Source organism: Lichenostomus cassidix, chromosome Z (genome assembly GCF_008360975.1).
Source record: "Lichenostomus cassidix isolate B80296 chromosome Z, HeHo_3.0, whole genome shotgun sequence".
In the NCBI taxonomy this organism is placed as follows: Eukaryota; Metazoa; Chordata; class Aves; order Passeriformes; family Meliphagidae; genus Lichenostomus; species Lichenostomus cassidix.
The window spans coordinates 12438360-12465388 of NC_139511.1; the positions used below are offsets into that span (position 1 = coordinate 12438360).

The 27029-nt window shown below is 37.5% G+C and overlaps 1 long non-coding RNA gene across 2 annotated transcripts; it reads left to right on the forward strand.

Moving 5' to 3' along the window:
- The first annotated feature begins 103 nt into the window (after nucleotides 1–103).
- LOC146424400 (uncharacterized) lies at nucleotides 104–26409 on the forward strand. 2 transcript variants are annotated; one of them, XR_014846804.1, is made up of 4 exons: nucleotides 104–438; nucleotides 16968–17141; nucleotides 23925–24078; nucleotides 26300–26409. It is a non-coding gene; the product is annotated as an uncharacterized LOC146424400 (long non-coding RNA). The 2 variants fall into 2 exon arrangements; XR_014846803.1 differs by lacking the exon at nucleotides 104–438 and having other exon boundaries at nucleotides 12736–17141.
- Nucleotides 26410–27029: the final 620 nt, after the last annotated feature.

Below are 27029 nucleotides of genomic sequence, written 5' to 3' on the forward strand. Positions count from 1 at the left end.
TTCCTCCTTTAAATAGGTGTTAAAATTACAGTATTCCAAGAAGAAAGAACTCTGAACAAGACGAGGTTTTGTTCTATTAATTGTGGCTGGAAGAAAGCTTTTTTTAAAACGGGCAGACAGCACACTGAAATTTCAATTCAGATTATTAAATTGTGCTACGTGTTAAAGTTGATTGTCTGTCTCTTCTGTAACTCATTGTGCTTTTTAATCCAAAAATGTATTAGAAAACTAAAACGTATCAAGTAGAAGGTATTAATCTCAATCCCAAAATTAGAAAGCATGCAGAATTGAGAGTCTGAAGGTCAAAATTACATGTTTGTGGCACTTAAACTGTGGTAATCTAGGAGCCAGCCACGTCTAAAATGGGACTTAAAGTAAATGGAGGCTCTTTTGAGAGAAGCTATCAAAATTTGGTATGCTTGTCCTTATTGGATTAAGGTAAGGGTATTTATAATTTAAATTTGCCCCTTGCATTTCTTTTTTTTTTCTTTTTTCTTCCTGGAGATGGCTTCTGGTAATTTACCAGGTGTAATTTGTACCAGTGTGTCTTCTTTCACCAGAGTTAAAAAAAGAGTCACCAACATAGGTTTGCCAGGATTGGAAGCAGCATACCTATTTACTACATTTTCTACTTGAAAACTATATCACAAACTCAAGTAAATTTAAAGAAAAAATTAAATAGTGTCTGGTTTGCTCCAATATGCTGTTTAGAAGGAGCAAGATGTTCCTTCTAACAAATGAGACAAAAATTGTGGGTCAGGAGCTCTTTGTAAGATAAACAAGGTTCCTATTTATTTACTTGTATAAACAACCACTCACCAAGCTGTATGTCTCTGCAGGGACACCCTTTCACATAGAAACGTGGACCTTATTGGCATCATCCTGTATCCATGGAAACATTTTAAGTACCTCTCTCTCAATATGTACTTCCCTTATTCAGGGTTTAAGAGCTGAGTACCAAATAAGAGCTGTTTTTATTATTTCCTTTGTGGAAGCTTGGTTCTTGGGGTTTGTGTCTGTCATAATAAAGATCTTGTACTTTCATGATGTTTGATAAAATCAAGTGTTTCATTTTTAGCCTCCTGTCAGCTCTTATTCTTAGATTAAAATTAATGTTCTAAAAGTCCTAATGAATGGAAATCCTGAAACTTCTCATTATCCATTACAGTTTGAAACACAATGACCGTAGTTCACATTACCATCAGACTTAGTCACTGTTCTCATTGCATTAACCAAGTCTGATTTGGTGTATTTCTGAAAAAGAAATAGGAAAAATTTTTAAGAAATCAGACTATTTTTTCTCAGCAGCAGCCATACCCACCTATGTCACTGTTTAGTAGGTCACAGAAGTTGAGAGCTTAACAATTGTCTTGAAATTGAACCAAAAGACAGAAAATAAAGGGTCTTATTTTGTGTTTTTACACAGAAATAAGTGAAAAGAAAAATAATAGTTTTTCTTTTAAGATTTCTGCCCCACTACTTAGTTAAAGCATCAGAGCATAGAGCTAAGAGAAAAAAGGGACGTTTTTGTCTCTGTATTTCTATGCAGAGAAAGAAACATTGGCATGAACTAAATTTATTTTCAAAATTATCATTCTGAAGAAGATCCTTTGCAGATCAAATGTAGTTATTTCAACATTGCCTTGGCTCAAATTCAAAACTGTCTTGTAATTCCACCTATTAATTGGTACAACTGATGCACAATTTTAACATACCAAAGTATTTAAAAAATATGAAAATAAGTTATTGCTATTCATTAGTTAACATCCTGTATGTATTTTTAAAAAACCCTACATTAATTTTGGTTATAGAAAACATTTTCTTCACCTGAGCCAGATTGTAACAATAAAATACCTTGCTAGTTACAACTGCTATCAGAAAAACACATTTCTGTCTGGAAAGATCAAGTACTTTTCACTGGAATCCTACTGGTTTAGAGTCTTGGTTTGCTAAGTTCATATCCCCGAACATTATTTTCATTTACCTCTGTTACTGTTTTTATTTGCCATGTTGTCTCCACAGTGCAGTCCCTGTTGAGTGCAGATGGCACAAATGATTACTCCCCTGATTAGGCTGGAAAAGTATTCGTATAGAAAAATTTGTATATTTGTTTAGAATTTGTAAAGTAAAATTTTGCTATATGATAGAAGTTGTTACCTTTTCACATGTCAGATTCTCCATATCAGGTTTATGCTTTTATTTATGTATATGTGTTTACAAATGTGTAATGGTTTTATTTAAGAAGTATGATCACAGTGTAGGCAAGTTGAAGCTGCCTGACCCCCTGCAAAAGCCTCAGTAAGTAATCTGCCTGTGGGCTGGCCTGTTTGCTCTGCAGATTGCCACCTGAGACCTAGGATTGTGATTGCTCTCAAGAACTTTTACTCTGAGCCAACTAAGCATATCAGAGAGGTGAAACTTTCTGCCTCCAGAGAAGGATGCAGCACACATGGCAATTTTTTCATTTCCCTTTCATCATGTGCCTGACCTTGTTACAAGGTCAAGGTTGCTGGCATACTAAATGGGGAAGTAGACAGAGAATCTAATCTCGACTCAGCCCTCTATGTATTCAGCCTGAGGTGGATGAGGAAGCTCTGACCTTGCTCATCATCCTGAACAAATAAAATTTCAGTTATACACTTGGAGGATTACTCAGGTGCACTGCAAAATACAGTGAAGGCTGGACTTGACCCTGCTGTTTTGAAATGATAGAACCAAGATTTGCCCTGTTGCCTCAATGTAACTGGCAAAAATCCAATTTTTCCTAGCCACAGACCTTGAGGAGAGAAAGGGATGAAGAAAATTGGTAGTGGTATGTCTTGGGCATATAAATCTTCATCTAAGTAGCATGTTCTCAGCTTTATGGTTTTTAGCTTTTTTATCCAAAATGTCTTTTATTTTTTTCCTAACATTTGTTAAAGAATCTCTTCCAAAATGCTAGAAAGTCAGCCTGAGCATATTGCAGATAAAATCTGTCTCCCTTCTCTATCACGCAAAATAGAGATTCAACATTTGGCCTATATTCAGTTTTTCAGGTGCTAAAAAGCTATGACAAACTGCACAGATCGTATGATAATGGGCATATTATACAACTCTAGATCATCATGTGCCTAACTTATTATTACTATTTTAGTTTTCCACAGATCACTTTTCTAGCACCATCAACTGAGATGTACTTCAGAAAAATAAAGGCTCATTGAATGCTTTTTTGAATTTATAGATCAAATACAAATAAGTGGGAAAAAAAACCTCAGGAAAAAATATAAGAATATGGCAAAGGAGTAGGTAGTATTGCCGTGAAAAGAAGAGTGAGCTGAGTTGTGTGAAAGCTTTTATGGATCATCAGTAGAATAAAATGTAGACATAGAATTCTCCAAGTAGTAAAATAACCTCCTGTTATTTTTGCGTCATCAGAGCAAAAACAGGCCTTAAATTCTGACCCTTTCATGCTTGAAGCAAACCCAGATGAAAAAGACTGAGAAAGAAACCTGACTGACTAAAAAGCAGATACATTTGAGTAACTTGTACACAACAAAATTGGTTCAAATTTAGACTAGAAAATGGGTAGGAGTCTGGTTCCACTGGTAGGAGGAGAGATTTTTCAGGAGGGAAGTACAGATTTACAATAAGAAGGTGATGGAGTGTGAAACTCACCATTCGTAAACTCACTCATAGGTGCAATACAGCAGTTATATGGACAAATTTACATGTGGCCTCCCCTGTATCACTGTGCAAAGTCTGAGAGGAGAAAGGATGTAAATATACATTTGGCAAGTATGTGGGTTTTCCTGACACAGAAGAGGAGCTGATGTTTTTTCCTAAAGATAAAGTAAATTGAAAACTATATAGACAGTAGAGGTATGGTAGGAAAAGGGTGAGTTTATCTGCAGCATTCTGAACAATTTTGAGATGGGAATGTAGGGCAGGGTTGAAGTACATATGGTGAGGTATCTGTCCATTTAAGTGGCTGTTAGCAATAGTGGTGAGCCATATTTCAAAGAAATGAAGAACTTTATTTAGGAAAGAAGTTGCGCAATGAAATTTTGCAAATAGGTAGGTCTGTAAGTTAAAAAAGAGAATGTAGTAAATGCAGTGAGATAGGAAGTAGAAAAGGAGTCAGAGGGAAGAGACAGTGTTTAGGAATTATTCTGTTTGTGGCTGTGGCTGTTTGTAGGCAGAGGCACCTGCATGCTGTGCTGCAGTAACAGTCAGATTTGGCATAAATGCAACTGAAGGCAGGAAAACAGATAATCATAGAATCATAGAATATCAGTATATACACTACACTGTACATACATACACATACATACACTGTACATACTGTACACACAGTATATACAGCTACACTGTATAGAATATCAGGTTGGAAGGGACCTCAAGGATAACTTGGCCCAACCTTTCTTGAATAAACTGTGTCTATGAGGGTGAGGGAGAAAGAAAACTTTGGAACACGCTTCTTTACTTTTCCAGTTGTTTTACTCTAAAATGAAAACAACTTTTCAAAAAAGAAAATTAAAAGCACTGAAGGGGAAGGATGGAGGAGTGAATGAGAGAGAAAAATCTGACTTTGCAATGAGTTACTGATTCTGATGAAATGTTGAGACAATTGTATACACACCTGTGCAAGCACCTCAAATACCTACTTGTAGATTTTGTTTAAAACATGTAAAAGGAACTATGGGGAGAAGTTATTAATGTAGTCAGAAGAAGTACTTTCTGACACTTTCAGGAATACTGAGTAGCCAGTGTGCTTGTCTAATTCAATATGCAGAGCATAGGGGCAGTGAGGGAGGAGATGACACGGTAGGGCCCAAGCTTGGTGTCTCCTATGGAACAGCCTCTGTGCCCTCTGTGAAGGCTGTAGCACAGCCTCAGCCACACAAGGTTCATACAGAAGGTTCACACTAGGTGCACACCTGTTAGATAACAGGCTGATGTCATAAGAAGGCTTGTTCCAGGAACTACAAATACCTAACCCACAACAAACCTGTCTTTTTAGATTGTCTCACAGTTAAAATAATAAAAGTAAAAAGCAGTTCTCAGATAGATGTGAATGCATCTATACCAATGGAGTGAAATCAGTGTGAGCAGTTGCAGTCTGGAAGAACTTGGGTGTGTATATGCCATTATTTCAAATGGGCTCCAGGGTTCTGTCAACAGAGAAAAGACATGAGAGCTTCCCCAGAAATGTTTATTGCAGAACAGTTACACTGATTATAAGTTACTTTAAAGTAATAAGTTAATGGTGACCTTTCCTGCCAAAGTGTGGTTTGTTACAGACTGATCTTCTGTTTTGTATAACTCTTTTTTTTCATAGTAATTGTGAGTATACTTGCCCAAGAATTGAAATGTAAATATGATAGGGAGTGATTCATAGACAGTATCTAAAAGCAAACCTAAACCCTCAAAATGTTACAAGCTTTTAGAATGAAAACATTTTAGTGCAAATCAGCAATATGGTGTATTGTCAAATTAATTATTTTAAAAGGAATATTTATAATAAACATTGGAAACGATCAGTGAAATAAGGGGTTTCACTAAACATTCCCAGTTTCATGTAGAAATGATTCAACTTCTCTTCCCACAAGCCATTTTTCATATTTTGCTGTTGTCTCTCAAAATCATTAAAGCTCCAGATTTATAAATCTGTTCTGCTCAATAGATACAATAGTTATTTTGCGTTTGTCCCGGTGGCTACAAAAGATGCTTACTAATAAATGAGTAAATTTGCCTCCTTCTTCTTTAGTATTTTCCTTCTATATGAACAGTTGATTTGAAAGCTGCTATTTGAGGCCTTTGGTACCACACATATACACAAGTTGCCTAACCTTTCCCATTGAGATTCTTCATTGTTTGTGAGTGCCAAATTTCAACCATTCAAATTTAAAGTTACCACTTTGGGGTATATGCCTTGTGCTGGATTTTCTATAATGATTTATCAGTGATTTGAAATCAACTGGAGGAGTGGTATTCTAGATTACACCTGTAAAGAAAACATGTAAAATTGCTTCATTGGGAATTGCTAACACCTAGGTGTTTTGGAATAATGGAAAAATTCAGGAATAATTTTGGGAATGTACCTGCTGCCTGCTCAAATAGCATGTCTGCCAAGAAGTTTTCCAGAATACCAGGTTGTGTATGCTTGCCTGATACTTTAGTTGGAAAACTGGCACCAAATAGGGGAAGTGATTAAAAGCTGTTGTCATGTCTATATGTGTAGAGCCAACTTTCTTAGAGCTGCATGGCAACTAATTCTGATATTTGTGGTATTTTAAGTACTTGACTTAACATTATCACAGAATCTGAGCATTACTAAGGTGTGTATGTTTTGCATTGTGTATTGGTTGATGTGCTGGTTGCTGTCTGCTCCCTACCTCCTTGGTCACAGGTTCTAGGACAAAAGAAGGAATATACAGGTTGCTCTTTCTCTCTTACCAGCTTTTTCCTGCTCCTTGAAATGATACAGAGAGCTAACCTCACCTTGACTTGTCCCACCTTCCCAGTTCCTAGTATGACCTCAGGCAGTGTCCAGTGCTCCATAGTAGGCAGAAAAAATTCACGTAGAATCCAGACATTCTGAAGAATTGAGTTTTGCAGTAGCCACTTGTATGCCCAAAAATGTAATTCTAATCCTCTTTTGTTTCTTGCCATTCATGTACCATATTCATTGAGACAGAAACAAAACTGCTGCCTCTAAGAGCCCCTGATTTGAAAAATTATCCAAAATCAGATTATAATAAATGGCATTTTTAGGAATTTTGATTAACATCTAAATAAGTGTGAAATAAGTGTTACTTTGGAAAAACCCTGTCAAATGCTAATGATAAGTTGTGAAGTAGTATTAATTGCAGATATGACATTATAGATAACATAGTTAATTGATACCAGTCTCTCAAACACGTATAGCATCACAGCTGCCATGAAGCTAGAGTGATTATGGTAGTATTTACAGCAGTTGAAATACATTAGTTAAGATGCATAAAATGGAAACTTAGGTATTTACTGTGATCATCTTACTTGGTCATTCAATGACTTGACTTTGGTTAAATTTTGCTTGGCTTCCAGGTTTCTGATGAGCTGCTCTAACTAGATTTTAAGGGAATATCATATGGTTCAGATCAAGACTGTGAATAGTCCAGACAGTTTGCACAGGGTGAAGTAATCACTCCAGTCCAGGGATCACCCTGAGAGCACAGTCAGGACCAGGAGCAGGTAGACAAGGGACAGGTCTGAGATGAAGCTACACCATGACTCATTAAGCCGTCCAGGGAACAGTGCAAAGATGGGAATGGTAAAAAAGCAGGGGTCTGTTTATCCAGGAAACAGCTACCCAGAGCAAAGTCTAGTAGTCCATTCAGAGACTACTACATTTAAAACACAGCTCTGATTAATTAAAGCCCTAGGTAGAACTTAGAGGGAGCTCCTGAGTCTGGGAGCATGAGTGAAGGGGAAGTTTATTAGGGTAATACAGCCTGTCAGGACAATCAGAGCCTTGACAGCTTCTTCTTTCTCTTTCTTGTATCAATGCTTGCAGACACAGGGTTCACTAAATGCATCTGCCTTGCTCACCTTCCCCATGGTGACCCTATGGAATGATGTGTTTTGGAAGAGTTTAGGTTGAGATTAGAAATGGAAGTGGTAAACATGTCCTCATTGCAGGTGTGTTCACAGAATTAGTGTATAGATGACGTGCGGACTCTGGGAAGTTTGGCTTTTTTTTTTTTTTTTTGAGGGAGGAAGGATACACAATTGATGAAGAGTCTTCAGGTTGTCTTACTTCAAGCATGGCTGCAACCTTCAACAACAAACTGGGAGAAAATACAGTGTGTCTTGATGACACAATTGCACATTTCCAGTGGGCTACAAGGAATTGTCTTCAACAAAATTAAGATCTTAGCAGATTGAAGAACTGGGACACACAAAGATAACAGCCTGCATCAGCCACTTCTGCATCTTCCAGCACATAAGTCCAAGCAAAAATGTTAATTCCAGGGGAAATTTCTTTTGGTTGTAGCTTAAGAAAAACAACAGTTGAATTACAAAAAGGAAGAAGGAATACTGGGTGGGTGTGTTTTTGATGTCGTCAATGTCAGAAAGAGGGTGCCACCTCCCAGGACAGAGCATCAAAAAAGTGACTCTTTACATGGCATATGTCTGTATCTGTAGCTGATATTCCCATGCATGGTGTAACTCCTTTGTCAGACAAATCCAAGTTTTTCATGACCTGGAAAAATGCAGCTTGGCCTTCTCACCAACAAACACGAGTAAACAGTAGACATGCCTCAAGTGTACTTTTTGCTCTTGGTTACCTTAGCCCTCAGCAGTTACAATATCTGTACTTTGGCCAGGCCAATCACTTGATACAAGTCCAAGTATAGAGAAATTATGGGCAGTGAGGAGAGAGAAAAATTCTCAAGGAAAAATTAGATCTGCTGCAATATGGTTTAGGCACATCTGCTTTTGTCACAAATTAATTAAGGAGGACAAAATGTCTGATTTGACATTTGCTTGGTTCTGCAAATGTCTCTAGGTTTGCATTTGTTGGCTCTGCAAATGCAAACCTAGAGACATATAAGCATAGCTGTAAGAGCTTCAGGGGGTTCCATTCTCTATATCTGAAGTCACAGGTTATGAAGTATAGTAGGACATCCCTTTGAGGACAGAAATAATTTCAGCTTGGTTTCCTCCTGCAGTTGTTCTGGGCAAGGACTATGGGGGTAGCTGCTTGAGAAAGGGACTGGAAAGCTGCTGGGTAAATAAAAATGAGATTGAAACCTTAAGCTACAAAGTAAATGCTGGGTTTTTAGGAAGATTTTTCAGGTTAATGTAATTATTTTACCAGATAATTCTGACAATTTAAGTCAGCTTTCATTCAGTATAAATCCGTGACATCGAATTATGACCCTCTAGTTGGTAGTAGCTCTTTTCTGTTTTCAAATCAAAATTAATAGTCTTGAAAGTGCCACAATTCTGGTAAGGGCGAAGTACCCAGTAAGTATGGCCAAAATAATGTGAAATAAGCTCAAATCCTATATTTTCCCTATGTTGCCTAGTGTGATTTTTTTACTCACTAGATATAAAAGCAATTCATAATTACAGTTTTTTTATGTTTGGTTTTGCTTTGTTTTTCTTGTTTGGTGTTGTGGTTTTGTTGTCTTGTGGTTTTTTATTTTTTATTTGTTAGTTTTAAATAGCATGATGGATTTATTTAGGTAAAAGTTATCTTGCTTCTGACCCCCCTCCAAATAATAGCAAAGCCAAAACCAGAGCTGTTATATGATCACTGATATGTTCCTATCAATTTTTAAAATTAAATTATATGAATTTGTTTTTCTGTTAATAAATCCAGCATGAATGGCTATTTTACAGAGTATCCAGCCTTAAATGTTAAGAGGAGTTTTAAGCTGAAGGTTTCCTTGTGAGAGTTGTCCAAGGTTTCATTCCATGAGTTCTTCCTAAAGCTATGGCTACATAAATTAGCCCAGAAGCATACTTTTGTATGAGTTCGATGAGTAATAATTTCTGTCCTAAAAGCAGAAAATCAGGAAATATGCCAGATTGATGAACTGTGTTTTTTAGTAGCTTACTGAGAACTAAGCTCAAGGAAACAACCACAGAACCATAGAGAGGTTTGGTTTGGATGGGCCCTTAAAGAGCATCTCATTCCACCCTACTGCCATGGGCAGGAACACCTTCCACTCAGCCAGATGCTTCAAGCCCTGCCCAACCTGACCCTGAACACATCCTTGAGGGATGTGGCACCCTCAAAGGAAAAGTGTTCTTTAATTTTTTTTCTTTTGAGGCCGAGAAAAAGGCCTCTTATCTCTTTGGGAATGCATGAACATAAGCTTACTAAGAGGAAGCATTTAACACAATTCTATATATATTTTCTCAGTCATTTTCTGTGTACCAATCTTCAGTCAATGCAGTGGGCCTCACTCCTGCTGAACAGACACAAATTTAAAACAGCTATAGTCTGGGATCTTATATTTATTTTATATTCATATACCATAGCCTGGGAAATGTCAATAAAGCACAGAGGCTTTGAAATGGATGAGATATATATGAGTGCAACATAACCATTTTACATAAGGACTTGGCTCAGACTTGTTACTTATCACTGGCATTCTATGATATTCTTTCTTTATGACCATATCTTATGCTGCAGCTCACTTTACATAAATCCTACTTCAGTCTTCTGCTGCAAAAGATTGAGATTTCAGGCACTGCTGCAAGTAAGTTGAAAAAAATTTAAGTCTTTACCAAAAATGATACAATGAATTCAGCATTGTATGGCATTTAATCTTATATTGCATCCTACTGATTTTGTGCCAGACGTAATTCTTCATTTTTGAGTGAGCTGCAGACTGTAATGCTGTTACCAAGAGTTGTCAACACAATAAACAGAAGGCTCAAGGAGTTGATATGGGGAAATTTATCAGATTTGTCAAGAATATGAAGATGGTCTGGGAAGTACGGATACGGATAAGAAACTGCTATGCTACTTAGCACCACTGACCATTTAAATAATGTCTGTAAAGTTTTCTGTTTCAATTAACAATTAAAATCAAAGGGTGGTTCAGGCATATTAGAGACATTGTGTTACACTGCTGATAACTTTGACATGTGCTTCTGCATGACTTTTTTTTCAGTTAATATCTGGAAGATTTTATTTTCTACCAAGCCCTATTTTAGTTTTAAAAATGACAGTCTGTATCCTGCAGCAGTCTGCAGTAGTGGATGGATTCTCTGGCAGATTTAATTGCCACAGAATACAGAAGTCCCTGACTTACCAAATGATGTGTGATAAACCAACACAGTAGCTTATTTTACTGAAATGCTTTCTTCATTTAGTACTTAAATGCACTGGGATGTAACCTTTTTAATGGCATAGGACATGGAACAACAGTTGCTATTGGGGTCTCTGGATTGCTTCATCGTTTATTTAACTTGACAGCAGACTCCCTGCAGTTTAACAACTTAGATTATTTTTATGGTCAGAATGCTGGTACTGTAGCAAAATGTTTTATCATATCTGTGCAAAGGGATAGTGCCTCATTCTGCACATGCTCTAGCTCTATGTAGTTGAGGCTTCATGCAGACTGGGTGCTTCAAGAAGCTGGGAAACTGTTAATGCAGCAACATTTTCTTGATTGTGCCAATATGCTGTACCCACAATGAAGGAATCTTGTGAAGTTCATTTTAGGATGTTTTCCTGGTGTTTTAGTTAGGCCTGAGGGGAGAAAGGGGTGTATTCTGTGCTTTGTCTTGAATAAAAGAGCATGCAAATATGAAGCAGAATTCAAAAGTCTCCTGAAGAGAAGACAAAGTGTTTGTGTGCTAGTGGTATTCTTTGTGTAGCATGGAAGTTCATCAGTGATTGCAAGACACTGACTAGTAACATGAACATTTCACATTCATGGAGACACAGGACAGTCAGTAACAGATGTCAGATGAATCTTTGGTAGCCTACTTCACCCTAATGGTTCTGTAGGGTTCTGTAGGGTTCAGATTGCTACATATCTCTGAGATGAGTAAGTAATATGTAATAAATAGAAAGGAAAATCAAAGTCTCCTTCTGCTTCCTTTAGAGTACTTTCACTGATGTGCTGGGATGGTATGGGAAGCAGAAGAGAGAAAGAAGGCTGAAAGGAAGGTCATTTGTAGATGTCTTATGGGAAGGCATCAGATTTTGTCTCTATAGCACAAGATTCCATGTCCTAGGGAGGGACTCAAACACTTCTTGATAGAGTGCATCAGGCACAGCATTGCCAGCTGGTCCGAGGAGATGTTTGTCCTGTTTTATTTTTCACTGGTGTGGCCTTACCTTGAGTCTTGCGTGCAGCTTTGGGTACCTCAATATAACAAAGATATAAAACTTTTAGGGAAGGGCCCTCCTTTAAAGGAGGGCCATGAGGATGATGAAGGGTCTGGAGGGGAAGCAATATGAGGAGTGGCTGAGGTCACTTGGTGTGTTCAGCCTGGAGAAGAGGAGGCTGAGGAGATACCTCAGTGCAGTCTGCAATTTCCTTGTGAGGGAGAGGAAAGGAGCAGGTACTGATACCTTCACTGTCATGACCTGTGACAGCACTCAAGTAAATGGCACAAAGCTAAGTTCGGGGAGGTTTAGCCTGGATATTAGGGATAAGTTTTTCACCCAGAGCTGGAACAGGCTCCCCAGGAAAGTCATGACAGCAACAAGCATGAGTTCAAGAAGTGGTTGGACAATGCTCTCAAGCCCATGATGTGATTCTTGGTTCCATTCAGGGCCAGGAGTTGGACTGCATGATCCTTCTGGGTTGCTTCTCTGATTCTCTGATTCTCAACAGCTTTTGCTAAAGAACCAAGAGTTTGAGCAACAATGGACGTGTTGCTCTGTTGAGCAGAAAAGGACACACTTCTTGTGGCCCTTGCCTCTGCTGGCTTCTCTGGAGCACTGAAATCACTGGGTATAATTTCTCTCTTCAGAGGCAAGTGAACAAATCATCTGAAGTAGCAGCAAATACACTTAGGTCACTAGGATTGTCTACAGACACAAATCTAGTGGTGGACAGCGAGTTGTTGTGCAGTGCATGAGAAGAAGGTGAGGTCAGGTTCCACAGGTCTGGATGCCAGCTGCCAGCTTGACCATAGGAAACCTTTTCCTTGTTGTAAGTTTGCTGTTTATTCAGGCTGTGCATGCAAGTGTAACACAAGTATTTAATTTATTTAATCTAACAATTATTTAAAAAAAAAATTCTTGTAAGAGCTCCATAAGGTTGACATTATCCTGCAACAGTGTCACAGCCTGCAGTCATTTAATGCCTCTTCTTGTGAGGCCAGGATTCCATGCCCAACTGCATTTAGTAGGTCAGTGCAGTAATTTTAAATGTCTCTCTTTCAGATTTTTGCCATCTTCAATTATACCTTTCCACCCTACTATTTGTGTAATTTTCTTCTGTCTGAAGGCTCTTTACTGTGTTGTTCTCTATTGCACAGCATGACAAATTACCCATCAAGCCATATCTTTTCAGCCCAGAAATGCACGGTAATATAGAGTCATGACATTATCACATGTTGTGCATTTTATTTCCTCACAGTTTATTCAAGGGTGTCACTTTTTTTTCCTGCTCCCTTTTGTCATCATGAAGATTAACCATTTTAGTGTTCCTAAACTTTAGGAATAGTTAGAAACACATCACAAGCTCAGAGCAACACATATACAATTCTGTATCACTTAATTTTTCCCCTGCATGGCAAAACTGTATCCATGATTTTGACTCTTTGCAGAAGCCATAATAAGGCTTTCATCCTTATTATAAAGCTGAATAACCTGGGCTGTGGGCAAGAGTATTATTTGTAGCCTCAGGCCACCAAACAAATTAACTCTGAGTCACCATTCACTTTGACAGTATGCACTGAGTTCTCCTGGGAGTTATGAAACTCTTTGGGTCTGATGCACACTGTGCCCAGAGTCCATCCTCTTCTTCCCCCATTCTCTCTAATTCAAGCTAAATACCTGTAATTGTAAAGTTTGTGCTGATATATCTCCCAGGCATTTCAAATACCTATTAGAATAACAAACTGGAACAGCTAAGAGTATTGGCAGGTAATACATATTTAAAAGACTTCTTTAGAAATTGTGCTTAAGATGATACAGGGAAAGTTTGTTGTTCACAGCATTATTTAGGGCCCTTATTAGCATTCAACAGGGACAGTTTGATAATTCATGGGCTTGTAGATTCCTCGGCATTAGTGCTCAGTCTGAGGAGAATACAGGAGCACACACAGAGCTGTCCTTGTAACCTATATCAGATGTGAGATAGGATCTCGGAGAAACATAGCCTGTTCTCCTTTACATGCTATTTTATGAGTCACCAAGAAGAATGATTGATTGATTGATTGATTGATTGAAAGGGAGTAAAAACCCACTTCTGTAAGGCAAGCTAGAGGAGTTAGGACTTTGGGTAATCAGAAAGAGCACTGTGGGATGAAATTTGTATGGAAATAACTTCATATGTTTCATGTAAGTATTTTTGTAATTAACAAAATACTGTCTATTTAATACTGTTAATTTTCTGATTTATTTAAATAATACTTGCTCATAGAAAAGCAAGAATATTCTCCTGAAAGCAGAATACAATAAGATGAAAGTGTCATAGTGCCAAGAATACCAAGACCCATTTCCATATTTGTTTTAACGGCCCAGTCACTTAAAGAGTGGCAGATACTGAGAGACTGGTCTTAGGAGGTAGTCGAAAAAACAGAACTCCCAATAGTTGGTGTAGGCACAGACTAGGCACCAGGCCTGAGCATAAATTAATCTGATCCTAAATAATGGGTCTCTCCCACCTTCTGCAGCATTTTGCAATGCACTTTGTAGTATTTACCTATTCTGTGCATATTCTGAGTCTTACATGTTGGGTTTTTTAAAATCCCAGGTATCAGTTCATACCACAAATAATGTAATTATGTTTCTTTTTTCAACCATGCCTTTACGGGTTCAATGGCAAAATTAATATAGCAATGAAATTTCATAAAAAATTTAGAATAAGCCTGAGTTATGAACCACTGACAAAATGTTTTACTTAGGTTTTTTGCAACTTTTTCAAGAAAAAATTTGAAATTTGTTTAAATCAAACTGGAAACTCTGGATATTTCAGTTCACTTATCTTGTAATGTCTTCGGATCCATTTGCTTTCAAATGTCAGGTGGGAGCTAGTAATAGAAAATCCAGTTCCAGTATGTTTCTCCATATACCTCTTCTATGGAAATTTGTTATTGGAGCTGATAAGCAGAATTATACAAGCTTTGTCACAGAAATAACATTATAAAAGGTTCCAAAAAACTTGACAATGTTGACAGTTGTTTTCAGCAAATGGCTGCTTTACTGTAGCACTGTCAATGTTGATGTCCTTGTGCACATGTAAAAGAGCAATGTGATTAAGGCAAGCTTGTCCATGCTAGATATGAGCCAAGTTTTCAATCTCCTCATGGCACTGAAAGATTGCTCAGCTGTTGCAGATAAGGCAAGAATAGCTGGCAGATTTCTGCCATTAAAAAAAAAAATCCTTGTCTTTGGGCATGAGTCTATAGGAATGTGTAACATCTGCTACTGACCTTAAGTTCTAGATAAGAACAGCTCATATTTGTAACTCAAATTCATATTCATTGGTTTAGATTATGCACTTCCAAGGTTACTACTAAAGTATTTTTGTAAGAAGATATTTGTCTAGACAGCAGTCTAAAGCATGATATACTACTATTAAGTGTTAAAGTAGTGAAATATCACTATTCCTCTGGTGTCACTCACCAGTGCAAGTTATGTCCACCCTATGTTGAATTTAATTTGGACAAATAATCTATTTTGTATTTTTTTCTGAGAGTATTTAATATTTATACATTAAAATCACTGCTTGTTCTCCATCTAGAACATAATTTTTTCCACATTTTTTTGTCACTAGCAACAAGATGAAAAGAGTGAAAAACTCAGTTCTTTAGCCTTTGTCAAGGGAAATGGGTAAACACAGTCATATCGTCCATCCTATTGACCCTGAATTCTTTATGTAACATCTCAAAGCCCTGGGACTCAGCAGGTTTGTTGCCATGTCAGGGTGTGGAAATAGTGGGAAGAAGCCAATTTCAACAACACAATCTCATAAAAAACCCAGGGAGATTTTCTCATATAAATTAGTGTAGACTTTCTCAGTCTAAACATACTCAGATTTCCACTTTGTATCTATTAAAAACTCTTTTGAAAAATCTGGGTTTCTGACAATACCCTGATGGAGAGAAAGGCATAGGTTTCAAGCTGGCTCAAGTTGACCAGCTTCAAGTTTTCCCAGACACTGAGTGTGATATTCTGCACATCATAGCCTATCCAGGTAAGTTTATGGCTCAGGGAGGTGACACAGAAAAAGCTGTGAACTAAAATTATCTATAATTTTTTTTTCCTCACAGGCTTCTACAGTCTCTGAGTGGGGTACTGAAGGGTGGCATTTGATAATGTAGCATTTGATAGTGTCTAATTACAAAACTAGCTTTCCTCTTGCACCCCAGTGATACATTCACTGTTCTCCAACCAAATTTGGAAAAAAATGCCTTGGACAAAAGTCTTGTTCAATAAACAAACCCAGCTCAAGCACAGAAAATATTCTACTCTCTATCCAGAATGAGGCTGAAATGTGATAGAAACAGAAGTTTATGACAAGGTATTTGAAGGGTGTGACATAATACATGCAACCAAGAGGGGAAGGAGATAATTTAAAGATACACTCCTCATTTTAATTCTAGTATTTCCCTGTATTTTAAGACTTGATGTTATAATGTAAATATCTTTATAAAAAAAATCTTATTATGGGAAGTCATGGGTAGCAACACCTGTGCCTCCTATAATTATCGTGTTTAAAATAAAAGTTGCAGCAAGTGTACCAAGAAAGGCTTTGCTCTTAACAGAAAACAATATTAGTTTAGTATTTTTCATCATTAGGGTAAGAAGAGGTGCTGCCCCAAAAGCCACATTGCAGGAAGATGTGTTCATTTTTATGCCCTCTGTGAAATTCAGAGTGACGATATACTTATCCAACTGTTTTGGATAAATATTTGTGCAGCAACACTCTGAACTCAGAGAGCAGCAGTCTGACTCATATTTCATTCTCAGACTCTGTGGTCGAAAACCTAAATCTCATAAATGAAGGGCTGTAATTATCAGCTAGTAAATCTCTCTCTCAGCAGTTATTATTTAAGGTCAATTAGAGGAAAGAACTTTTAAATCTGGACTTATTACAAAAGGAAATCTTTCATGCAGAATTGATGAAATGGGAAAGCTTCTCCCTGTACCTCGTCTGCTCTCTGCTTTTGTGTGTTCCCTCACTACAGCTGCACACATTACCAGGCTGACTCCACTTTGAAAAACTAAAGCCACATTCTTCAGAACAGTTGCTTGGTGTTGGTCAGATTTCTCTGCAGACTTTTTTTTCCATTTGCAGCCATTGACGCCGACACATAGTTTCCAAGAACTTTGCATGTCTTCTGTCTCCTGGATTGTCTCCTGAATCCCAAATATTTCTCAAGTGGCTAGCAAAAGAATATCCAGCTAATCTTCAGCCTGGTGGGACAAGCTTTGCGAAGAAAGCCAGATGGCTCTGAAAATGGATTGTAAAGTAATTACTTCATTTTATGTTAACTTGTTGTCTTTAATATGGGTGTGCTTTCATTGTTACAGTTAGAGCATTCACAAGATCTGAAGAGACTATGAAATCCCATTCTAGCAGCGATTGCAGCATTTGTTGCTCAGACTGCAAATGATGTTACACAAGGATTAATGTAAAAAAGCAATAATGTAGCTTGAAAAAAATAAAAGGTGAGCAATAAACTAAACCAAAAGAGCTGGTTGCCTTTCCCAAAGCAACACTTTTTCATTCCTGACCTAGGTGACCTAGGTACTTTTTTCCCCCTCTTCTTTAAGCATCCTTTATATTATATACTAAAAATAAATGCATTGAAGCGTCAAACTTTAACTCCAAAATTACTGCCTTTTAGATCCTTTATTTTCTTTCCAGGCATCTAAAAAAATAGGTCAAAGCAACACTGAAAAATTTGAAAAGTTAACAAAATTTTGTTTATGTGAAGTCCAAGTAGTTGTAATTAAAATAGCATTTAAACATGTTATTTCCCTTCAATTAAAGAACTGAAGTTTTAGAGAATTTCTTGTACTTTTCCTAATAAGACAAAGGGAAAAAAAAAAACAGCTTCAAGGGACAGGACATGAAGTCTGCAAGGGTCACAGTCCCCTTTCCAGCAAAACTAATGAAGTTTGGCTCACAACCTCATTTTGTTCCCCCTTAAAACACCATGCCTACATACCCCTGGGAAGATGAGAACCAAAGATTGACACACAACAACTGTAGATACAAACATACAAGGTGATAATGAAGGCCCTGATTCTGTAAGCAGGCTTGCCCAGACATAACTCCCCTCCAGACCTCTGCTTAAGCACCATCACAATACATTTTTATTTTTCTCTTCATTTTCAGTATTATCGTGGGCTTTAATTTTCTCAATACTCAAGGCTGAATGGTTAGAAGACATAACACTGACAACACTAGATAATGAAGGAACAGTGTGCAAAGAAGAAAAGGACATATTTGTTTTCTGGCTGTACCTGAAGTGGAAGACAAAACATTCAAGAATTTCTAACCACAACTGATATGGGAAATTTCCCTTTGATTTTCTGCTTTCTGTACATTAGATAAACTAGGTTTTCCAAACTTTGGGACAAATCTTTTAATATATATTGGATGAACGCTGCCCTGCAGAGCAAGGCAGGGAAGTCCCAAGATATCCTTGCACGAGGCTTACTTAGATGTTCCACCTCTATAGTTCATTTTCCTTGGCTGAAGCCACAGAAGCAGTGGAAAAGGAGTTAAACCACTGCTGGCATTTTGAGCCCAGTTAATGGGATTCTTGGAGTCTAATCTTGTCATTTAAGTACCTTTTCCATCAGCGCTTCTCATACTTTAAGGCTTAATCATTAACATTGAAAATGCATGCTGTATTTTGAGATTAATTTTAGGGTTTTCTTCACACAGGCCATTCAATACACTTACACTAAATAATTGAACTTAGTCAACAGAGTGCCCCTTCTTCCAACTCTGCACACAGACAAACACAGACACAGCTAATGTAGGGTTAAATTTAACCTGAATTTCTGTAGCATAAGCATCTTACCAATTCCAAATGTGCAGAGCAACCGACCTCTGAACTTTTATCAGATATACCACGATTTAATCAATACATGTTTGTAAACCCATTTCCAGAAAATATTTTTTCTACTCAATGGTATTTGCCTAAAAATAACAAGGTCAGAATAAGCACACCCTGTGAACCAGGAGAAACAACTATACATACGTCTCTGAAGAGTATAGACTTAATAATTATTAGTTAATAAGTTTGGGAAAAGTGGAGCTTTTCAGGCTTAGCAGATTCTTATTAGATTTGCCACTGTGGAAAAAAAGGACAACCTGAGGATTCTTTTCCACACTGAAAAAAGGTTTTGCACATATTCAAGGAAGATATAAGACACTAATAAAATAGATTCAGATAAAGTGTGAAAAATCAATGAATTATGTGACCACTAAGTGAAGCTCTTAGAGACATATCAGATAGTGATTTACTCTCGTATGGATTTTGAAATCCTTGGACTCATCTTTCCCAAAGTGGTCAGGGAAATGCAGCAAGTTTTCAGGCTGAAGAAGCAGATTTTTTGGTAGGCTATAAGAGAATGCTCTTTGCAGTACACCTGGTTATGTGTTGGTAGTGAAAAAGCAAAGTAACTGATAAAAAAATTATTTTTTGTCTTTAAGAGGAAGGTACATGAACATGAGTTTCATTTTCAGGAATTCTTTAGAAGTTTGAAAGTATCTGGTTTTAGGCAAAGTTTCAATACTTTCTTTGACTTCCTTGGTTCATTTAAATCTTGAAATAACACAGTTGTGATCCATGTTTGAAAATTATGTACTTTGCAAAACACTGTCCTTGAGGAATAATCTGCTCTCCACCTCAAGAACTTTGGCTCTGATCAAGTAATATAAGTTCTGCAGAAAAGGCATGAGAAATTTGTGTGTGTATGATTTTTTCATCTTATCTGTCTCTGTTTAGATAGCTGCATAATTAATTGAACTTCTACTGCCTCAGAAATCTAATCATACTTAAAATAGGAATTTATTCACAAGAATGTCTTTGGAAGATAAGTATCAAGTATCAATTATCTTCGCTTCTGTATGCTGATTTATAAAGCCACTCCAGATCTATTACACAGCTTCACACAATAGGTAGGCTTTGCTTGTTCCAGGCCCTCTAAATATCTTGATTATACCCTATAAAAGCTGATATCCATTGGCTGTGATCAGACAGAACACCAGAGATGAAGCCTTGCTTAAATCCACAATATTTCTCCTAAGACATGGTAAAAACATAACTGTGCTATAGTCTGTGAGGGATGTTTGGAGGGCATGGGGTGCTTCCAGCCCTGGTGCTTCCTGGGATGCTTGGAAGAGGGTATTTGAGGCAGAGCTGCAGAACACACAGTGCTATGTGATCTGTGCCCTGTGATGCAGGTGTAGCTGTGGCAGCTACAGACTCCGTATCAGGATATCTGAGTCTACCAGGTGGGGGGTGACATAGGAATTTGGGAAAGAAGTGTGCACATATTCCAGTTTTTCTGGCTGATGTGAAGGGAGGAGAGAAGGGCAGCTGTTGCCTGGCTGGTGCTGCTTTGGTACAGTTGATCCCTGAGCAGCGATGACACTAAAGATGCAACCTGCCTATACCTGGGGCTAGTGGTGATGAAAAGAGTTCTGTGTGCCTCAGAATACCAGCCCCCACCCCACTACTTGGGGCTGTTTTTCAGAAAATTTATTGATTTATGCATTGCTGGAAATTTTTAGGAAATGCATTTTTAGGAAAAAGCACCTCAAGCCTAAGAATGGTGCTAATAATGATGGTGTAGTTTCAATGACACTATCTTGGCTCCACTGCATGGTTTCAAGGAACTACATCCGAGGTAGAATTCAGACCATTTTATGACCAGAGACAAGTAATTTAGCTGACTTCCAGCTGATGGAAGACTAAGGAAAATGCAGTTTTGAGTGTCTTGAGGTTTGCTGAATATCTCCTTGCTACACCTGATACTGGCCCCTTCTGCGGGCAATAGAACTGGCAGGGTCAATAACACAAAGCGCTTGTTTTGCCTTTTGTGCAAAGTTATATTGTAGCTCCCTGGTCTATGCAAATTGTTCTTTAGCAGCTAAGTGCCCTACGTATGCCTGAGGTAACAGCAGCAACACAGAGTGTTTTATGTGTTAGTGGATCTGTGGGCAATAAGTACCAGAAGGATTATAGGTGGAAGCCTCATCTGCTTCATATGTCAGAAAGGGCTATTATTTAATATTTTTTACTCTTTTTTCTTTTCCTCCAAGTGTGGCAAGTTAGAACTGAAATTCTCCAAAACTCCAAGCATTTCTTTGCCCTTTTACACTGTTGTATTAATTTGGCACCCGGGCATCAGAGTCTGCAGTGATGATGTGTCTTGTCCTGAACGCTGCTGTTATAGTCCATCATCGTTGCGTGTATGCAGAACTTGATGTGGAGTAGTGGGTTCCAGTGTATCATATTTGTAGTGAAACTTAGCATTATCTGTTTTCAAAGATTTGCCTTACAAAGAAATACTAATTGAAATGGAATTTGTTTTTTATTTAAATTGTCTGAAAGGTTTGATAATGACTTTTTCTTTGTTAAAGATGGTATGCTACAATTTTGTCTTTTTTGGCAATTCAGGACCTTGTGCCCTCTCTTAAAATTTCAAATCTTCTGGCTACTGACAAAACTGTGGAGAATCAGATTGACAATTAATTGGGGTAAGAGAAAGAATTACACATTAGGCTGAACCTAGTTTCCACTCATTAATTGCTAATATAGGTAAAAAAACCCCTTTCAGAATATCTTAATTTATAATAAACCTGTTTTTTCTTCCCCTGTGATTCTTCATTAAGAGGTTGTAATGGATGCAGTGCCTTAGTTCCTGATGTAAAAGTCACTCAAGTCAATGGAAATATATCCATGCATTGCAGTAAACTGTGGTTGGAAAGGATCCTGTACAAAGTGCATATTTTATGGCTCTGTGGAACAAATATTCTTTAATTTCAATGAAAGATTTTCTGGTCGACAGTAAGGTGTTTGTATTAGTGTGTAGCCTAATGCATTTTGTTAATGAGAATACAGTTTAGCTGTCTGTTAAATCTAAATAGTGTACCTTGTACTGTCCTAGGTAGCTCTCTATAGGTATAAAGGATTCTGTAACAATGACAAAAGCTATATTTGTTGCATGGCAATGCCATTTATTTTTATTTAAAATAATAAGCTTTCTGATAGAAAACTAGGCTGGCATCAACCATTTGAAAGTACTTAGTTGCAACCGTTTTTTTTCTCAAAGGATCAAACACAGTTTGAAAACCAAGAATTAAAACCCAATGGCCAAGTTCTTCAAACACACTTGTCAGCAGAAGTAATTCCAGTGGATCAGGAGTATTGCTTTCTTCAGTTACATTGCTGAGGAAAATATTTTGTTCTCGCAATCCCAAGTATGAAAAGCAATTTGATGTGACTTTTTGATTTTAATGCAGAAATGAGATTGGACATTCTTCATATGACACAAAAAGAGTGGCAAGATTCCTTGTTTCTTTTGATCTCTGCTTGTGTAAGTATAGAAATTTGAAACCAAGCCATGCACGCTATTGCTGGTTGTTTTAAGGCCATTGCATTTATGCCTTTAAATGAAAACCTTTAAAAGAGTAATTTATAATTATGGACAGCAGACTTCCTATTTAATTGCATCCCAGTGTAGCCTTTGCAACTCTAAGAACTGAGAATTTAAATGTATTTAAAATGTGAACATTGGGGTTCTTCTGACTAATTTCTTGCTAATAGTCTGTGCTAGCTCAGAAGTTCATACCATTGAAGAGATTGACTAGTTTGGCTTGTGTAAGAGGTACCTTGCTATCCTGGACTGCTTTGTAGGTGGGAGAAGATGGGTGCCTTTGAAAATGCCAATTGGTAGCTAGCCATGACAAGTCAGATTTGTGTGAGAGTGGATAAGGTAGAGGCATCTATGTAAAGTAAAATGGATCTACTGACATGCCTAGGATGGACCATGGAACTAGAAAGGATGCTTTCCAAATCACCCAAGATTTGGTTTTGAGGCCATCAACAAGGTTTCTGGTGAGAATTTTGGGGTACAGATGTAGAAATGCTGGAGATGGTTGGCTACATTTACAGGTAAACCAGCTCTGCAGAGATGCTGTCTTGGGAGTCCACACATTGCAAGGGAATCACTCTTCATAACAGTATTAAATTGCCTGTCATCCTTTTGCTTTCTTAACAGGAAAGAACAGTACATGAAAAGTCTAGGAAATGGTAATTTTGATTCAAAGACTCAGTATAACACTTCAGTGTAATTACACATACTTTATCTCATTGGATAAAATCTGGTGGTATTTTGTCTTTCCTTTCGGAGAGAAAGCACAGACCACAGAAAAGAAAAGGTATCTTGTGTTATTTAACACAAGTTAGTAGTTGAAGTTTGGGTGAGTTATTTGCTTTCCAAAAAAAGATGTCAAACCAAAGTGCATTAATATTTAATTAACTCTTGCATTGGAAACAGTGTTAGTGGAATTGTTGTTGTGAGCAACATCTTTGTCTTGGAGTTACTACAATATTTAGCAGTTGAAAGACTTAAAAACAGGCTTCCCTGTTAGCATAATGCACTCACTTCTGCCAAAGTCAGCTTGGCCCAGCAGGTCTGGTCAGAAATATTTGCAGTTCTCCCTGGTCTGGGGGACAGGCTGCTTGAGATCCTATAGTGCACTGCTGGCAGCATGCAGCACATTCCTGGGTTTACAGGCCCTGCATGATATTTCAGGCAGCTCTCGTTTCTGTGGCTATGACCTGTTGCTGAGAATCAAGCCACTATTGTAAACATGAAGGACTTCAAACTTGTAATGTGCTGCTTTCCAGAGCAAGTGGACATTTGTTCCAGTTTCCCATGACCACATTACTGCTTAGGTTTGCTGCTCACAAAAATACATTAATTTGCAGCATTAACACTAGAAAAGGAAGAGGGGTTGCATTAGAAATACAGGCTACATTAGTGCCCATTATTAAATGTGCCAAGAGGATAATGTTACCTTATCCCCAGCTTCAGCAGTTTAAAATGTTCTCTTTATTAAAATAAAAAACTTTAAAGCATTCAAAGTAGTGTAGCCAAAATCCAACTTAGGAAATACATTATTTAGCTATTAACCAGATTATATGACTTTTAAACTCCATCTGTGACACCAGTTTCTCTACTGGTGCCATTCAAAATAATATTTTTTTCCTTCTATTTACAGATCTATTCAGAAAGAGAAAGGAAAAGTAGTATCAGAGAGTGATTTACATTACACCGGATTTTACTGCACCTTGGCACTGCAAAGGAATCTGAAATAGTTGAAAACTATGTCAGGAGTAAGTCCACTTCTAATTCACAGAAGAATATATTCTGAGGTAAGTGAGGCAACCAAAACATTGTGGCTTAGAAAGCATTCTGAGCAATTGCTGTTTAATCTGTCCCAATCCACAAAATGGTATTAAAATAGACTGGTAGTAAAAAAACACTCACAGCCTTTTTTTACCTGAGAATATTAACTCTCACTCAGGTGGCTCATGCACAGAATTAATGAATTTCCAGTCTTGTGAATTAGTGCAGATTTTGTTTTCAGAATCAGAGATCTGTGTTTAGTACTGTGGAGCAATAAAAGAGAGACTGATTTGACATCTTTAATTCGAATGTAAATACAAGACAGCTAGTCTGAAGTTAGTGAGGTTTCTTTGGATTTATATCATTGTTGATAAAAATAGAACCCGATGGTCTCTTTTTAGATAACCCAGAGCTGTTATAGGTTGGAACCTTGCAACTGTAGTACTACTGCCTTCATGGAAAACCTCAAACATATTTGAAAATACACGTTTCATTTAATACAGTTTGGAATAATTCTTTACATGCTAATATGTCATGGCCTTCAGGAGACTGTTTCCTGTCATATTTAATTGTTGAAGGATGAAGGTCCTTTATCTCTACAGAACCTTTAAGACAGCACTGTTTATGCCACAGAAATTATTTTCTTCAGACAAAAGTTAAAAAACACTTAAATATTTACTAGACCTAATTTCTAAACTGATGTGAGATATGTTGATTTTGCTGATTCCCTTTTGTCCTGTCTTCCTCAAAAGAGAGAAAAAACATTCCTCACTCAGGACTAAGAAGACCGGAAGTGTTAGCAACAAAGCTGATGGAAATATTTTTTTCCTTTTCAATAGTTGTACAGCAAGAAGAAAGAAGCAAGTGATATTACAGGAAGGAAATTCTCCTATTCATGGGGAATCCTACCTGCATGGATCCATTTGGGTGCATCCAGACAGAGAGAGTGGGCAGGGCAGCTAAGCTTCCTAGGCCAAGCAATTAAGTATAAAAAGCCTGTCTTTATTGAAACAGACCATCTATATTCTGGAAACTTCCACCACACTTCCTTCTGAATTCCTACTTTCTTAAACTGCTGAGCAGCATGATCAGCTGCAGTTATGCTGGGGTAGCAGTGGCTGTAAAGACATCCATGCTGAAAAACTAGGGCAATCTATTAAATCAACATGAACGAACCATGCCACTATCAATTTCTTTGACCTTTCTAACAGTAGATTGGGATTTTTTAGTTTTTAGGGGGTTTTTTTGTGTTGGTTTTTTTTCCAAATTCACTGAATTTTCCATTGCCTGTCAGAGATCAGCTGTTGTCAGTGAAATTCTAACATGAATGACAGTGGCTGTGGGTGGCACAAGCAGCATTTGGTCTTACCTTGGTGCTACTTGTAATCTGAGTAGACTTGAGCTTTTAAGACGTTGGTGCCTTTCACTGGGTCCCTGGTCAGGCATTCCAGGAATAGCAGGGAAGCTCTAGTGCTGGCCCTGGAAATGGGGCAGGCAGATGGGACGGGAAGGATAAAAGTGGGAGAACTGAAAGAAAGTAATAAAAGGAGGCTGAAAACCAGTAAAATGTTATTAAATTAGCAGCACTGCAATCCCCTGTTTTTCAGAAAGAACAAACTAGATCATCAAATGCAAGGCTGGCTTCAGATTAAAAAAAGGAATGACCAAACTAAAAAGAGGCAAGAGAAACCTTATGATGTGCTAGCCAAAGCCAGAAATGTCAGTGTTTCGTTTGATCCATTCATCATTTTTAAAATTGGTCTTATTGTTTTTCACTTGTTAGTACTCATGGTTTTTTTCAATAGTTAAAATAGTTATATAATAGTTAGGAGACTTAAAGATACCAGATATAGTTCTCTTAGGTTTCCTTTTATGGAAAACACCTAATGTCCAGTGACTGGTCATAAAATTCCAAGCGCTGTCAATACTGATTAGGTTAAACTTACTATTAGTTAAAATAATTCATTACATTGAATATTTTGTTTTCTGTGATTAGTGTTGCACAGAATTGGAAGGAAAATTTTTTATCCTTATAGTCATTCTCAAAGTCATGATTAGTAACCATTGTAGCATTTGACCTTTGAAGAGATAAAGATATAGAATGTTTAAAGGATCCTACCTTCTACAGATGAAATAAAAGATTCAGAAAAAAAAGATATTACCTACAGTAGAATAAAATTAAACTGCTCAGCATATGTAGTAACTTTTGTGGTGTCTACTGAAAATTTAATTTTTGAAATATTTTAGGCAGATGCTTGTCTTTATATCTTAAACTAATTTCATTAAAACTACATAAACTATAACACATTGAGGAATATCTTCAAAACCTGAGAAGTTCAAGGTTTCAAATCTGGCAATCAAGCACGTGAGGTAAGGGAGGCTTAACGATACATATGCCAAGCCTGGGGTAAAATGCGTTTTGGAAGACATAAGCTTACAATGTGAGCTTTTTAAACAGCATATTCAGATGTATTTTTTGTATTTCATGCATCTTGAAAAGGGAAGTAAATGGTAGCAGAGGAAACAAACATAAGTCAATTGTATAGTTTTTAGAAATTCATGTCAATAAAATGATATCCCAAGTTTACACTCTTCAGGTGGTAGGTTTGCCTGTTGAAGTAGATTTCCCTTCTTACAATGCACATCTAGATGAGGCGTGTCCTACCAAATATGTCAGTGAGAAAATGGCAAGAATTCTTGTGTTAATAATGTGACAATGTTCACTGAAAGGGTCCATCATACTTGGGCATGTCAGTCACTGACAAATTAGTTGATAGACATGAGAAGACAAGTTATCTTCTCTTGCAGCAGGCAAGGGAAGATGAGCGGGGATCAGAGAGGCTTAGCTCAGTCACTTCACCCTTTAGAGATGTGGCCACACCAGAAAAAGCTGAAAAAAGATGATTCTGCTGTGATTGTGCCTGCCTGTTTTAGAAAATAAATCTGCTGCTGCCATGGGAATCTTCCAAGGCAATCC